Below are 14,527 nucleotides of genomic sequence, written 5' to 3'. Positions count from 1 at the left end.
TCGGAAAGATTCCGAGTGGTTCGGGTATTTTTCGGAGTACCGGGGAGTTACGGGAATACGGGAGAAGAAGTATATGGGCCTTATTGGGATTTAGGAGAGAGGGAGAGGCAGGCCGTGCGCACCCCCCCCCAAGGCCTAGTCCGAATTGGACTAGGGGAGGGGCTGCACCCCCTCCTTCCTTCTCTTCCCTCTTCCCCTTCCTTGTCTCCTACTCCTACTACATGGAAGGACTCCTAGTTGGACTAGGAAAGGGGGAATCCTACTCCCGGTGGGAGTAGGACTCCCCTAGGGCGCGCCATAGAGAGGGCCGGCCCTCCCCTCCTCAACTCCTTTATATACAGGGGCAGGGGGCACCCCATAGACACACAAGTTGATCCACGTGATCATATTTTTAGCCGTGTGCGGTGCCCCCTTCCACCATAGTCCTCGATAATATTGTAGCGGTGCTTAGGCGAAGCCCTGCGACGGTAGTGCATCAAGATTGTCACCACGCCGTCGTGCTGACGGAACTCTTCCCCGACACTTTGCTGGATCGGAGTCCGGGGATCGTCATCGAGCTGAACGTGTTCCAGAACTCGGAGGTGTCGTAGTTTCGGTGCTTGATCGGTCGGGCCGTGGAGACGTACGACTACATCAACCAAACGCTTCCGTTGTCGATTTACAAGGGTACGTAGATCATACTCTCCCCTCTCATTGCTATGCATCACCATGATCTTGCGTGTGCGTAGGAAATTTTTTGAAATTACTACGTTCCCCAACACTAGTTTCACACAAATTCTTGACCGATACTGGGCTGCATCAAGGCTTCCCCGCGGGTGGAGCGTATACGTCATACTCCGGGGCCTTTCATGAATTTATTAGAGAACACCCAATTCTCACAGACTGCGACGTTAATAGTCAAATTCATATAGGTGTGTTCCTCAGAACATGTTCTGCAGGACAACATCTCTGCTTACCCGAATAAGCCACTTGGAACACATTAAGATAAGTATCAACCTGCCATGCAGATCAGGAGAGTATTGCATCTTCACGGAGTGGGATAATTAATATAGGGGTACTCTCCTCCCAGCTTACCAACAATTTGTCTCCCACTTCTACTTCACGGGATCTCCGATCACATAGAGTGGGTTACCACTATGGACAACTCATGCGGTGGGTCTCAAACCCATCTCCATCGATGCATTATCTATCACATTATGTGATAGACCCTTTGTGAAGGGATCTGCCAAGTTTTTCGATGTTCGGATATAATCCAACGTAATAACTCCGGAGTTCCTCAATTTTCTGACAGATTTTAGTCTCCTCTTCACATGCCTTGAGGACTTCATATTGTCCTTAGAACTGTTTATCTTGACGATCACAGTTTGATTATCACAGTTCATCAGGATAGGGGGTATTGGTTTTTCAACCATAGGTAAGTCCATCAAGAGTTCACAAAGTCACTCTGCTTCAACAGTGGCAGTGTCTATTGCTGTGAGTTCTGCTTCCATAGTTGACCTCATTAAGATGGTCTGCTTGCAACACTTCCAGGAAACAGTGCCACCACCAAGTGTAAAAACATAACCACTTGTGGCCTTAATCTCATCAGCATCAGATATCCAGTTTGAGTCACTATAACCCTCCAGTACCCTTGGATACCCGGTGTAGTGAATCCCATAGCTCGCGGTGCCTTTCAAATAGCGCATAACTCTCTCAAGCGCATGCCAATGATCATCTCCCGGTTTTGACACAAACCGATTCAGCTTGCTCACAGCAAAAGAGATGTCAGGCCTTGTGGCACTCGCCAAATACATAAGCGAGCCAATAATCTGAGAATACCTCAGTTGATCTCTAGCAATCCGTCGATTCTTTCGAAGCAACACACTAGCATCATATGGAGTTGGAGAAGGCGTGCAGTCGCTATACCCAAAACGACTCAAGACCTTTTCCACATAATGAGACTGAAGCAGTGTGATCCCACCATTATCATCTCTCAACAGCTTGATGTTTAAGATAACATCAGCTACTCCTAGATCCTTCATCTCAAAACAGCGAGATAGGAAATCCTTAACCTCCTTGATTAAATCAAGTTTGGTTCCAAAGATCAATATGTCGTCGACATACAGACAAAGAATAACTCCTTCGCCCCCACCATAGCGATAGTACACGCACTTGTCACCATCGTTTACTACAAAGCCGGCAGTAGTTAATGTTCTTTCGAACTTCTCATGCCACTCCTTAGGAGCTTGTTTAAGGCCATATAAAGACTTTAATAACTTGCACACCTTTTCTTCCTGACCATGTACTACAAAACCATCTGGCTGATCCATGTAAATTTCCTCCTTCAACTCTCCATTGAGGAAAGCCGTCTTAACGTCCATTTGATGAACGAGAAGACCATGTGAGGTAGCCAGTGATAGTAGCACCCGAATTGTGGTCAGTCTAGCCACAGGTGAGTAAGTATCAAAGAAGTCTTCACCTTCTTTCTGGGTATAACCCTTGGCCACAAGCCGTGCCTTGTACTTTTCAATCGTACCATCAGGTCTAAGCTTCTTCTTGAACACCCACTTACATCCTACAGGTTTGCACCCATAAGGACGGTCAGTGATCTCCCGGGTACCGTTAGCTAAGATGGAATCCATCTCGCTACGTACAGCTTCCTTCCAGTAGTCAGCATCAGGAGATGCATAGGCTTCTGAAATAGTCCTGGGTGTGTCATCCACGAGGTACACAATGAAATCATCACCAAAAGACTTTGCAGTCCTCTGTCTCTTACTCCTCACAGGAGTTCCATTGTTACCCTCAACAAGATTCTCAACGTGTTCCATCGCAATGGTGGGTTCAGGAATTACAGTGAATTCCTCACTAGATGGAGTAGGTATCTCCTGATTTGATGAACTCAACCTATCCTTCATAGGAAATATGTCCTCAAAGAAAGTTGCATCATTCGATTCCATAATCGTACCAACATGCATGTCGGATACCTCAGATTTTATTATCAAAAATCTATAGCCGATGCTATGAAAAGCATAGCCCAGAAGAACACAATTCATGGTTTTTGGTCCAAGCTTGCGCTTCTTGGGAATTGGTATATTGACTTTCGCCAAACAACCCCAGGTACATAGGTAAGAGAGTTTCAACCTTTTCCTTTCCCATTCCTCAAATGGAGTCATGGTCTTATGCTTTGTGGGAACTCGGTTTAGGACATGACACGCAGTCATTAGCGCCTCCCCCACCATTCCTTGGATAGACCCGAAGTGTCCAACATGGTGTTAACCATATCAGTTAGAGTTCGGTTTTTTCTTTCGGCTACCCCATTTGACTGGGGTGAGTAGGGAGGCGTCCTCTCATGGATTATACCATGTTCCGCACAAAACAGATCAAATTCATTGGAAAAATACTCTCCACCACGATCGGACCTAAGCCGTTTAATTTGTTGATCAAGTTGGTTCTCTGCCTCAGCTTTATAGTTTTTCAAAGAAAGTCAAAGCCTCATCTTTTGATTTCAGAAGATACACATAACAATATCCAGTGGAGTCATCAATCAACGTCATGAAGTATCTCTTTCCACCTTTTGTCAACACGCCATTCATCTCACAAAGATCAGAATGTATAAGCTCTAGTGGCGCCAAGTCTCTGACCTCTGCAGTCTTATGGGACCTGCGAGGTTGCTTAGCTTGCACACATACTTGGCACTTGGAGCCTTTGACAGTAGAGATTTTTGGAATTAAATTCATATTGGCTAACCGCGTCATGCAACCAAAGTTAATATGACAGATTCTTGAATACCAAATATCAGACTCATTATTGTGGCAAACATTATTAATAACTTTAGTGCAAATATCTGACAAAGATAGGCGGAACAAGCCTCCGCACTCATAGCCTTTTCCAACAAATTGTCCACACTTAGGACTTACAACTTTATTGGATTCGAAAACCAACTTAAAACCATCTCGACATAAACGGGAACCGCTAACGAGATTTTTATTGATGGACGGCGCATGATGAACGTTCTTCAGACGCACAGTCTTCCCCGAAGTAAACTTCAGATCGACCGTACCAACACCTCGAACGATGGCATGTGACCCATTCCCCATCAGCACGGGTGAAGTCCCTGTTGCCTGGTAAGAAGAAAACATGGAGGCGTCAGCACAAACATGTACATTGGCACCGGTGTCAATTAACCAATCAGGGGATTGAAATACTGAAAGGATGGTAGGAAAAATACCGTACCCTGATTCCTTCATATCAGTATCACCGATGACAACATTAGCGGACTTGCCGCTCTTCTCATGTTCGCGCTCCTCAAAGCGGTTAGGACACTTCGGAGCCTAGTGATTAGGATCACCGCAGACATGGCAAAGTCCCTTCCCCTTTTTATGAGAATTCTTCTTGAAGTTGGTAGAATGTGATGGCTTGTTCTTTGTATCAAACTTGCCTTTGCCCTGAGTTTTGTTCTTATTGTTTTTGAACTTGTTGGGCTGGGAGTTCTTCTTCTGTACCATGTGGGCACTAGAACCTCCCTCAGCAACTCGAGCACGTGTGTCCTTTGCTCTCGCCTTCTCTTCAACATCAAGAGTACCAATGAGATCCGCAACGGAAAACTCCTGTCTCTTGTGTTTCAGGGAAGTAGCAAAATTGTTCCACGAAGGTGGAAGCTTGGCAATGATGCCTTCGGCAACAAATTTGTCCGGCAACACACACTTGAAGTACTCAAGTTCTTTTGCGAGCGACTGTATCTCATGAGCCTGTTGTACAACAGGGCGCTCATCAGTCATCTTGTAGTCATAGAATTGCTCCATGACGTAAAACTCGCTGTCGGCGTCCACAATGAAGTCATCAAGAACACTTAGAAGAGCGCCTTTAAAGAGGGTATCGATCTTCTCAAAAGCTTCCAACTGTGCTGGATTAAGATCGCCCTTAGGCTTGCCCTTGGTGGCATCATAGCAGCCCATGGTCTGAAACCAGTAGACTGCTCTCGTGCGCCACCTCTTATATTGCGCCCCCTTAAAGGCAGGCGGCTTCAGATGCGCAGCAAAACCACTCGGAGTAAATTGCCTATAATCAGGTTTTTGGATTGTTGGAAATATGAGCACGCCGGAAGGAGGGATGGATAATACTTGCTTGGCGGCGCAATGATCTGGAACGGTGGTGAGAAACCATACGAAGCGGCGGCGGCTAGGGTGGGTAGGTCGTGGGAGTAAACCCCACGTCCGAGTCGTCACGATCCAAAAGAATCAGAAACGGTTCAGTAATTAACGCGTCCGTTAATTATTAATTAATGACTCATTAATTTTCCCATGCAGCAAAAATATAGACAACGTGCATAGCTCTGTCCTCGTCTCAATCCCGCAACCCACGGCACGTCGTGACGAGGCGAGCGAGGAGGAGGAGCGCGCGTGTAGGTCTCCTCTTCTCATGCTCATACAAGTGGTAGAAGAGCTCACCTTATAAAGAGGTGCAACTATTTCTCAACTTCCAGGGTGGGACTAAACTTTAGCCCCACTCACTCCACTCACATGTGTGCATGAATGGGCCAAGAGAATTTCAGAATTTTAGTTGGGCTTTGGGCCAAAGGCCTACTAGCAAAATTCCAACATGTATTTTTCTTATGAGGGTGTACGTCAAGACATAGTTAAGTAAGTTATAAAAGTTTATAGGCTTGTCAAGACATCATCTATACACGGCTATTTGTCTCACAATGCTGATGTTTAGATGTTCAAAAATTATATAGACTATGTTGCATTATACTGAAATAGTTGTGTTAAAAAAATATACATATTATGTTCCAGTACGCACCTAGATATTCGAAATAAAAAATAAAAGTGGGTACACCTAGCTAGCTGTGGCTGTGATCGATCTTGTTCCTACTGATTGCAAGGCAAGTCTCCAATCCATCTTATACCATCTCATAAAAAATACATACCTAGTTAGCTCTTGCTTTGATCGATCTTGTGGCTGCTCATTGCAAGGCAAGTCTTCCATCCATCCTCTAACTATCTCCATGCTGATCGGGATGCATGCATGAGGCGAGTTTGAAACATGAAGTTGTTGACGCATAGCGCATGGTAGATGATTGATTGACCCGCAGACGGCATCTAGGTGTACTTAACAGCGTCAGCGTCGTCCGCGGCGGCGGCGGCCGCATGCGAGAGGACTCTGAGACGTTGTGCAACCTGAGGCTGCCGATGTGATGCGTACATTGAATCAAAGCGTGCTGTGTCCATGGTGGCGCCCCAGGACATGCATGGGAGTTGCGAGGCTGTGTTGACGACGGCCGGCTAGGATATGGATTGGGACTGTTCTGGGCTTTCCGACCAATCATAAATCTTTTTTTTTCTTTTTTGGGCTTTGCTGGCCAATCACGAATCTGTTTTTTTTTCTGTTATTTTTCATGGAAGAGTCCGTGTATGTTTTTCTTTCCTTCTTTGCTTGGAACAGTCTTAGTATGTATTGCATTGGGGGGCCGGTCGTACTTATTGCTGCATGCAATATCCGCTTTTGATTATGCTTGAAAAATTATTTTTGTACGTGTCATGTTCAATTGTTTCTACCTAACATTATTTGTATGTAACGTTTATATCTTTAATCTCAGCCCTTGATATCTAAATGAGAGTAACATATAGCAATCATTAGGTTATACTCATAATATCTATTCTAACAATCATTAGATATCAACTGTTCTCATATCAACTCTAGCAATAACATGTGTGGTCATAAAAATCTAGGAAATGAGAGGAACATATAGCAATGATGTGGTTATAGATATACTATATATTCTAAATTTGTAATAATGAACAGGCAGTCCTGTTCTTAAGGTAAAGATGAGATGAGATAGAACAATTACACGACGATAGATTCCACCAGTATAGGCAGACTAATAACTAGGATGCAGCAGGGATATTGTTTTTTCATCGTGATAATAAGAGCATGCACTTGTTTCGAAAATTTTCGAGAACTGGGAACTCGAACGGCAGGTGCTTATACTACCTATCAAATAAAAATCAGGTGCCTGAAAATTCGTTTTGAAACAAATGATTCAGCTTTATATCCACGTCGACCCTCGGCATGATGGTTGGAAGCAAATGCCAAGTTCATACCAAAAGATCATTAACAACAATACCAACTTGCGTACGACAAGATAGCACAAGTACCAATACCAAACTAACTTATAATCTTTTTACTCCTGGCCCTAGTGTTCGTCTGGTAGACAATCTTGCAGAGGACCAGCTCCCGCTCCTTCTCTTGCTCCAGGTCCCCGAGGTGGTACTGGTGCATCACCCAGTTGGTCCTCTGTTGGTCGAAGTTCTTGTTGGTGTGCATCACCAGAACCTTTTTACTGCCCGTCTGCCGGCCGTTGACCATCACCGGCAAGGTATTGCCAGTGTTGTGTCACATCGCGTGCATGCCGCACTCCGACTATATCTTGCGACGCGTCCACGTGCCCCTTTTGAATGCCTTGAAATTGCGCTGGAAGAAATGCTTGCTTAGGCCACTCAGTGTGATACCTGCAGTATTGTCGAATACAGGTTTTAGTTTACGTAGTTGGCATTTTCATAACATCTTTGGCATGTTGCAGTCACTTGTTTCACTTTTTATTAACTGTCAAATTGTAATTGTTTCACCAGGTCTGCGTCTAAAAAGAAAAATAGAGCTATAAACAAAGGAATATGTTTGTGCAAGAAGACGACCGATCGGTGTCTTAACTGGAAGTTTCTCGGGATGGGTGTAGCATATGCCGTGCTCGCTGTCGATGGTTGGTATGAACAAATCGATGAGAGGGTGAGATCTCGTGCTATCAGCACTCACTTTGGCCTCAAGGTGCTCGATCAGCTCATGATCCGTGGGATCGAACTTGACGCCAGCCGGCAGCACCGGCCAATCCTTCTTCGACTTGCATGGGTTAATTCCAGTTATATGGTACTCAATGTATGATCAATCAACTGTTTTAAGTGAATGATGAAAGATTTTGACAGATAAGTGGTACTCCAAATCTAAAGTCCAGAATACCCGAACACGCTGCCAGGATTCTTGTGTCACCTCACGCGCAGAGTGTTGTCACGTCAATTCAATGTGTGGACATGATGAATAATTTGACCGACGTATACTAGTACTGCTACTGTACTACTTACTAGTCGTATTTAGTGTCACATTTTAACCATAGGTTTAACTAACAACTACGTACTTGAAGCCTAAGTGATATATATATATATATATATATATATATATATATATATATATATATATATATATATATATATTGCACAGCATCTCCATCATCATTATCAGTAGATCCTGCGCAGGTGAGTTAGGATGCACTTGATCCAGAAATGTATCTATTCTTCAAACCAGCGGAGTGCTTCAAACTAACAACAGTACATAATATCCAACAAAAGAGGGTCGTGCTACAGCAGCAGAATACATGGTTCAGTCTACATATCAGTATGAATCAAGTTATGCATATTTGCTATTGGCATGAACCACATCGCCGCATGTCGGGTTTGCAAAAGCCATCCAATGCATGGAAGCTTGATGCCTTTCACACACTGAAGATTATCTGGCAACAAGCTGTGTCGACGGATCTCTAGATATGGTGATTCATGAAACCCATGGTATGATGTGTAAACACAGTCCCCCCTGGCGAATGGAAGTTGCATAGCACGGTAATCATCGCCGGTGATATGATCGATGATTGGTTGGATGATCGGATAATTGAGCCCAAGGAACATGGAGTGGTTGCCGAGGCTGTAAACCCGCCTCTAGTTGAATACGCCTGGCCCAACGGAGCTGGGATCTTTCTCGAACACGAAGCAGCCATAGCCATCAATGTCATGAACGCCCCATGCATTGTACTGCATGTGGTTTGATGAAATGGTTTGCTCAATTTGGTACATGCAAATGAGTATCAAATGACCACCGTCAGCTGAATGAGCGATAAACCACCACCCATCGGCTGGTATGATTCCAGGTCCTGGAATCATGAAGGCCATCGCATTGGCGTCTGCTTCAACAATTCAAATTGGAGACCAAAAGGACAAAAATAAACAATCATATTCAGAGTATGTGTGGAATTAAGGTTATTATAACAGTGACACATATCATAGACAAAGAATTGCAATGCCGTGGTCATAATCATACCCCAAGTTAAAAAAATAAGCCAATGGCTTTCATATTCTAGCAATATATCTTGGTTCAAACATCATGTAACAATGAGAGGAAAACAAATATGACAGGGCCTACTCATATTCTACCATAGCACTTACTATAGTTATCATATCAACTCTAAGCAATAACATGCATTGTTATAAAAATCCTAGAAATGAGAGTAACATATAGGAATCATTAGGTTATACTCATAATATCTATTCTAACAATCATTAGATACCAATTGTTCTGATATCAAATCTAGCAATAACATGTGTGGTCATAAAAATCTAGGAAATGAGAGGAACATATAGCAATGATGTGGTTATAGACATACTATATATTCTAAATTTGTAACAATGAACAGGCAGTCGTATTCTTAAGGTAAAGATGAGATGAGATAGAACAATTACACGACGATAGATTCCACCAGTATAGGCAGCCAATCTGTGCGTCGACCGCATAAACGATGCCATCGTGCACTATAGTATCAGACAGAAGTGTTGGGTAAAGAGGATCGACAATGAGCCATAACCATGTATGGTGACCGGATTCCAGATAGACTAATCCCATGTTGAACACGGCAATGAGCTTGTAATCCATGTAGTCTTCTGATGGTGTGGGCACTTCGCAGATTATAACCTTCAGCAAACAGAAGTCGAGACAAAAGCTCGACGTGTCTCGTGCGTAGTAGGCAGGAGTGTTCAGCGGGCCGCGAGGCTCGATGGCGGCGGTATCCAAAGATGGAAGGGTGATCTCTCGCTGGGTGTAGATATCCACGAGACGCCGCGGACTACCGGATTGGTGGATGAGGACGATCTAGTTGGCCTTCATGCCCGCCCAGTAGTGGACGCGCATGAAGGACAGGTGGACGAGTACTGGTAGCATGTCGAGTGGCACCATGGCAACCTCCGTAGGATCGTCAAGTCGGCGGCTGGGCCACCTATGAAGGTGTCTTGAAAAGAGTCGGCCGGTTGCAGACGAGTAGACGGTACAAAGACACCGAGCATGCGGCCAGACGGACGGTGCTGACTAGGTCCATACGATTACAGATCTGCTCCAAGAGAACATCGGGGAGGGAATTCCAATCGCGGCTCTGTGTGTCAGTCGATTCTGCAATTGGGGTTTTCGGTGCCTGCGAGCCAGCGGGGAAGTGGATTCGGGCGGGCGAGCGAAGAAGCTTCTCCTCATGTGGCCGAGCAATGAGCGGGGGGATATGGTACGTGATACGTCTCCGTCGTATCTATAATTTTTGATTGTTCCATGCCAATATTATACAACTTTTATATACTTTTGGCAACTTTTTATACTATTTTTGGGACTAACATATTGATCCAGTGCCCAGTGCCAGTTCCTGTTTGTTGCATGTTTATTGTTTCGCAGTAAATCCATATCAAACGGAGTCCAAACGGTATAAAAACTGACGGAGATTTTTTTGGAATATATGTGATTTTTGCGAAGAAGAATCAACGCGAGACGATGCCCGAGGGGGCCACGAGGCAGGGGGCGCGCCCCACGGGGTCAGGCGCGCCATGGGCCCTCGTGGCCACCCCGTAAGGCAGTTGATGCCCTTCTTTCGCCGCAAGAAAGATAATATCCGAATAGAGATTGTGTTAAAATTTTAGCCCAATCGGAGTTACGGATCTCTAGGAATATAAGAAACGGTGAAAGGGCAGAATCTGAGAACGCGGAAACAGAGAGAGACAGATCCAATCTTGGAGGGGCTCTCGCCGCTCCCACTCCATGGAGACCATGGACCAGAGGGGAAACCCTTCTCCCACCTAGGGAAAAGGTCAAGGAAGAAGAAGACGAAGAAGGGGGGCTCTCTCCCCCTCGCTTCTGGTGGCGCCGGAACGCCGCTGGGGGACATCATCATCACCGCAATATACACCAACACCTTCGCCATCTTCACCAACATCTCCATCACCTTCCCCCCTCTATCTATAGCGGTTCACTCTCCCGCAACCCGCTGTACCCTCTACTTGAACATGGTGCTTTATGCTTCATATTATTGTCCAATGATGTGTTGCCATCCTATGATGTCTGAGTAGATTTTCATTGTCCTATCGGTGGTTGATGAATTCCTATGATTGATTTAATTTGCTTGTGGTTATGTTGCTATCCTTTGGTGCCCATCATATGAGCGCACGCGTGGATCACACCATAGGGTTAGTTGTATGTTGATAGGACTATGTATTGGAGGGCAAGAGTGACAGAAGCTTCAACCTAGCATAGAAATTGATGCATATGGGATTGAAGGGGGACCAATATATCTTAATGCTATGGTTGGGTTTTACCTTAATGAACGTTAGTAGTTGCGGATGCTTGCTAATAGTTCCAATCATAAGTTCCAAGTTAGGGATGACATGCTAGCAGTGGCCTCTCCCACATAAAACTTGCTATCGGTCTAGTAAAGTAGTCAATTGCTTAGGGACAATTTCGCAACTCCTACCACCACTTTTCCACACTCGCTATACTAACTTTATTGCTTCTTTATCTAAACAGCCCCTAATTTTTATTTACGTGCTCTTTATTATCCTGCAAACCTATCCAACAACACCTACAAAGTACTTCTAGTTTCATACTTGTTCTAGGTAAAGCGAATGTTAAGCGTGCGTAGAGTTGTATCGGTGGTCGATAGAACTTGAGGGAATATTTGTTCTACCTTTAGCTCCTCGTTGGGTTCGACACTCTTACTTATCGAAAGAGGCTACAATTGATCCCCTATACTTGTGGGTTATCAGTATGCGCGAGCTACCAAGGAAGATAGCGTGGGCAGGCGAGCAGAGAGCGGGGGGGAATGGTGTGCGGCCGACGATGGCGAAGAGAGGAGGAAGAAGAGTGGAAGACGGGGAAGAAAGTGCATTAAATCTCAATTCTACTACTACTACCAGGATATACCGTCCTTCAGAGTGTAAATAGTTACACCGATGACATATGTGTCTACCACAAGAGGGCCCATATGTCAGTTAATGGAGGACAGAAGTGTGCTCTACAGGCAAACATGATGGCAGTACTGGGTAAGGCTGATTTAGTAATACCAACACGCTGGTTCAGCTTATTAATTAAGTGTCCCATCTGTTGCAGCGTGTATTGTCACTTCACTGCGAAGACTAGTTGAATAGTTCTCTCTGACCGAGATGGGGAATAATGGATCGCGAAGACTTCCTTTCTGCATTATCCCTATGCCTCTACGCTCACTTCACTCATTTTGCTCCGTACGTAGTCACTTGTTGAAATCTCTAGAAAGACAAATACACCGTATTTGGGAACAGAGGGAGGATTTTACTCCGTATTTGGGAACAGAGGGAGGATTTTACTCTGTATTTGGGAACAAAGGGAGTATCACCATACGGAGGGAACATAGGAAGCTTGAAATATGAACATGTCAATGGGAGGGAGTAAGCCCCATGCATGCATGCATGCATGCATGCATGCAACATGCAACACTCACACGTACACATGGACGCACGCAACACTCACACACCCATGCGGCACACAGCACACGACGCAACACACACGCTCACACTCAAGTACTCAACCTACTCCCTACGTCCATGAAAGACTGTACATTTAGAGATTTGCACATTGACCAGGGCATAATTAACGCCCAAAAGTACCAGACTTATGTGTGCATGCGACCATTGAGAGAAGAAGATTAAATGAAGGTCGTTGCATGTTGTAATTAAGGATAGACATGTAGCCTATACCTAGAGCACAAGTTGGTGCATTAGTCAATCAATATCAATTTAGATTAAAGGCTAAATGCATTGGAAGTGTAGATGTACTACACTCTTTGTTTTTTAGCTGATTTCTTTGCTCTGCCAACTGACAGGTGGGACCCAGAAACCAGGTGACAATTTAACCAGTCAACAAAGTGCCACATCGACTATGTGGTCGGTCAGTAGGGTGCAATACGGTGCTTTACGATGAGCTAGTGATCGTATAATCACTGCAAAACTATATATAGTGACCGTAAAGAGCGTATTGTTACATACGTTGACCGCCAGTGTATTTTTCTCGTTTCAAATTAAGCCATATTAACTGGAAAGGACGCAGTATGGACTAGTACTAGTACTGCTTTGATGTGTCCCGTCAACTCGCCGAACGAGGAGAAGCTTGCTTACTACGCCTCTCCGTCGCCCGCGCGGGTGGTGGTTCGCAGGACGAGGAGAGGGTTTTGACTACAGCGCCCTCTGCCTCTCCCTCTCCCTCGCCCTCGCCCTCGCGGTGGACGTGCAGCAGTTAATCAGTGTAGTATCATCATTGTTGGACCTTCCGAAGAGGCGAAGAGCCAAGTGCAAGGTTCACACGAGTACGAACTGTTGAACCTCCCGGAGAGGCAAAGAGCCAAGCGCAAGGTTTTATAGGAGTTGTCGTCCTAGTAGGAGTGTAATACAACTATAGCGAATGATGCTACTGTATGATGCCGCCACGTCACGTATATCCAAACCTGTGCCACCTTTTTTTCTCAAAGAGCATGTTGGAGCCCGTGCAACAACCACACAAGTTGCACGTACACATAACATATTTACTAGTAATAAATTCTAAAGGACAAATGCCAGTATGCCACATAAGTTCATCTCCAATTCATGTGATAATTGGTGCACGACTAGTCTACATATATTCACAGCGCTGCCGTTCACAATTTACTGTACTCCACTTACACGTTATAGATGGGCTACATGTCCTCCTCCAGGTTTCGGTCCCAGGTGTTCTTCATGGATGGAACGATCCATAGCGGTGGGCAACGGGAATCATTGTCGCAGCTTTCTAGTCCGGTTCCACACGATGGACACTCATCCAAGTTGAAGCGGCATAAATCAGGGATAGCGTGTCCCAGCATGTCATTCATCCGGCGGTGCGCACTGAAGACACAGCCATGCTTCATGAACGGCAGGCCTTCCGTGTCATGCACGGAAGGTGGCATCCACTTCGCAATGGGGTAGCTGTCCCCAATGAAAAGAGAGTACTCTCCAAGAGTGTTCCTCGGCACCCACGTAGCATCACGGGGGTCGAACTCGGCGCCGTTCATCTGGTACACGCGGCATCTCAGATATGGACACATGGTGACGTACATAGTCAAGGTCCATGCATAATAATGTTGTGCTCAAATATGGCAGTCAGTAATACTGTGCAGCAAATAGTACTACTCCGGTATAGAGGAAGTAAAATAACCGGCTTATTATATATAGACACTCTTGGCTACATGGATGAGATAGTAAGACATGGAAAAACAAAAATGGTGGCAGCTAGTGGGTTCAGGTCTTCAAGGGCCTAGCTAGCTATACGCGTCCTCCAAGGTAAAAAGTACTCCTACTAGTACGTAAGTAGAGTACTAGTACAATAATGAAAGAGAAAGCGAGAGGGTTAAAAAATGGAATACCTGGGTAGATGGTGACGG

Source organism: Triticum urartu, chromosome 3A (genome assembly GCF_056163025.1).
Source record: "Triticum urartu cultivar PI428250 chromosome 3A, HENAU_Tu73, whole genome shotgun sequence".
Taxonomy (NCBI): domain Eukaryota; kingdom Viridiplantae; phylum Streptophyta; class Magnoliopsida; order Poales; family Poaceae; genus Triticum; species Triticum urartu.
This window is presented reverse-complemented; position numbering follows the sequence as displayed.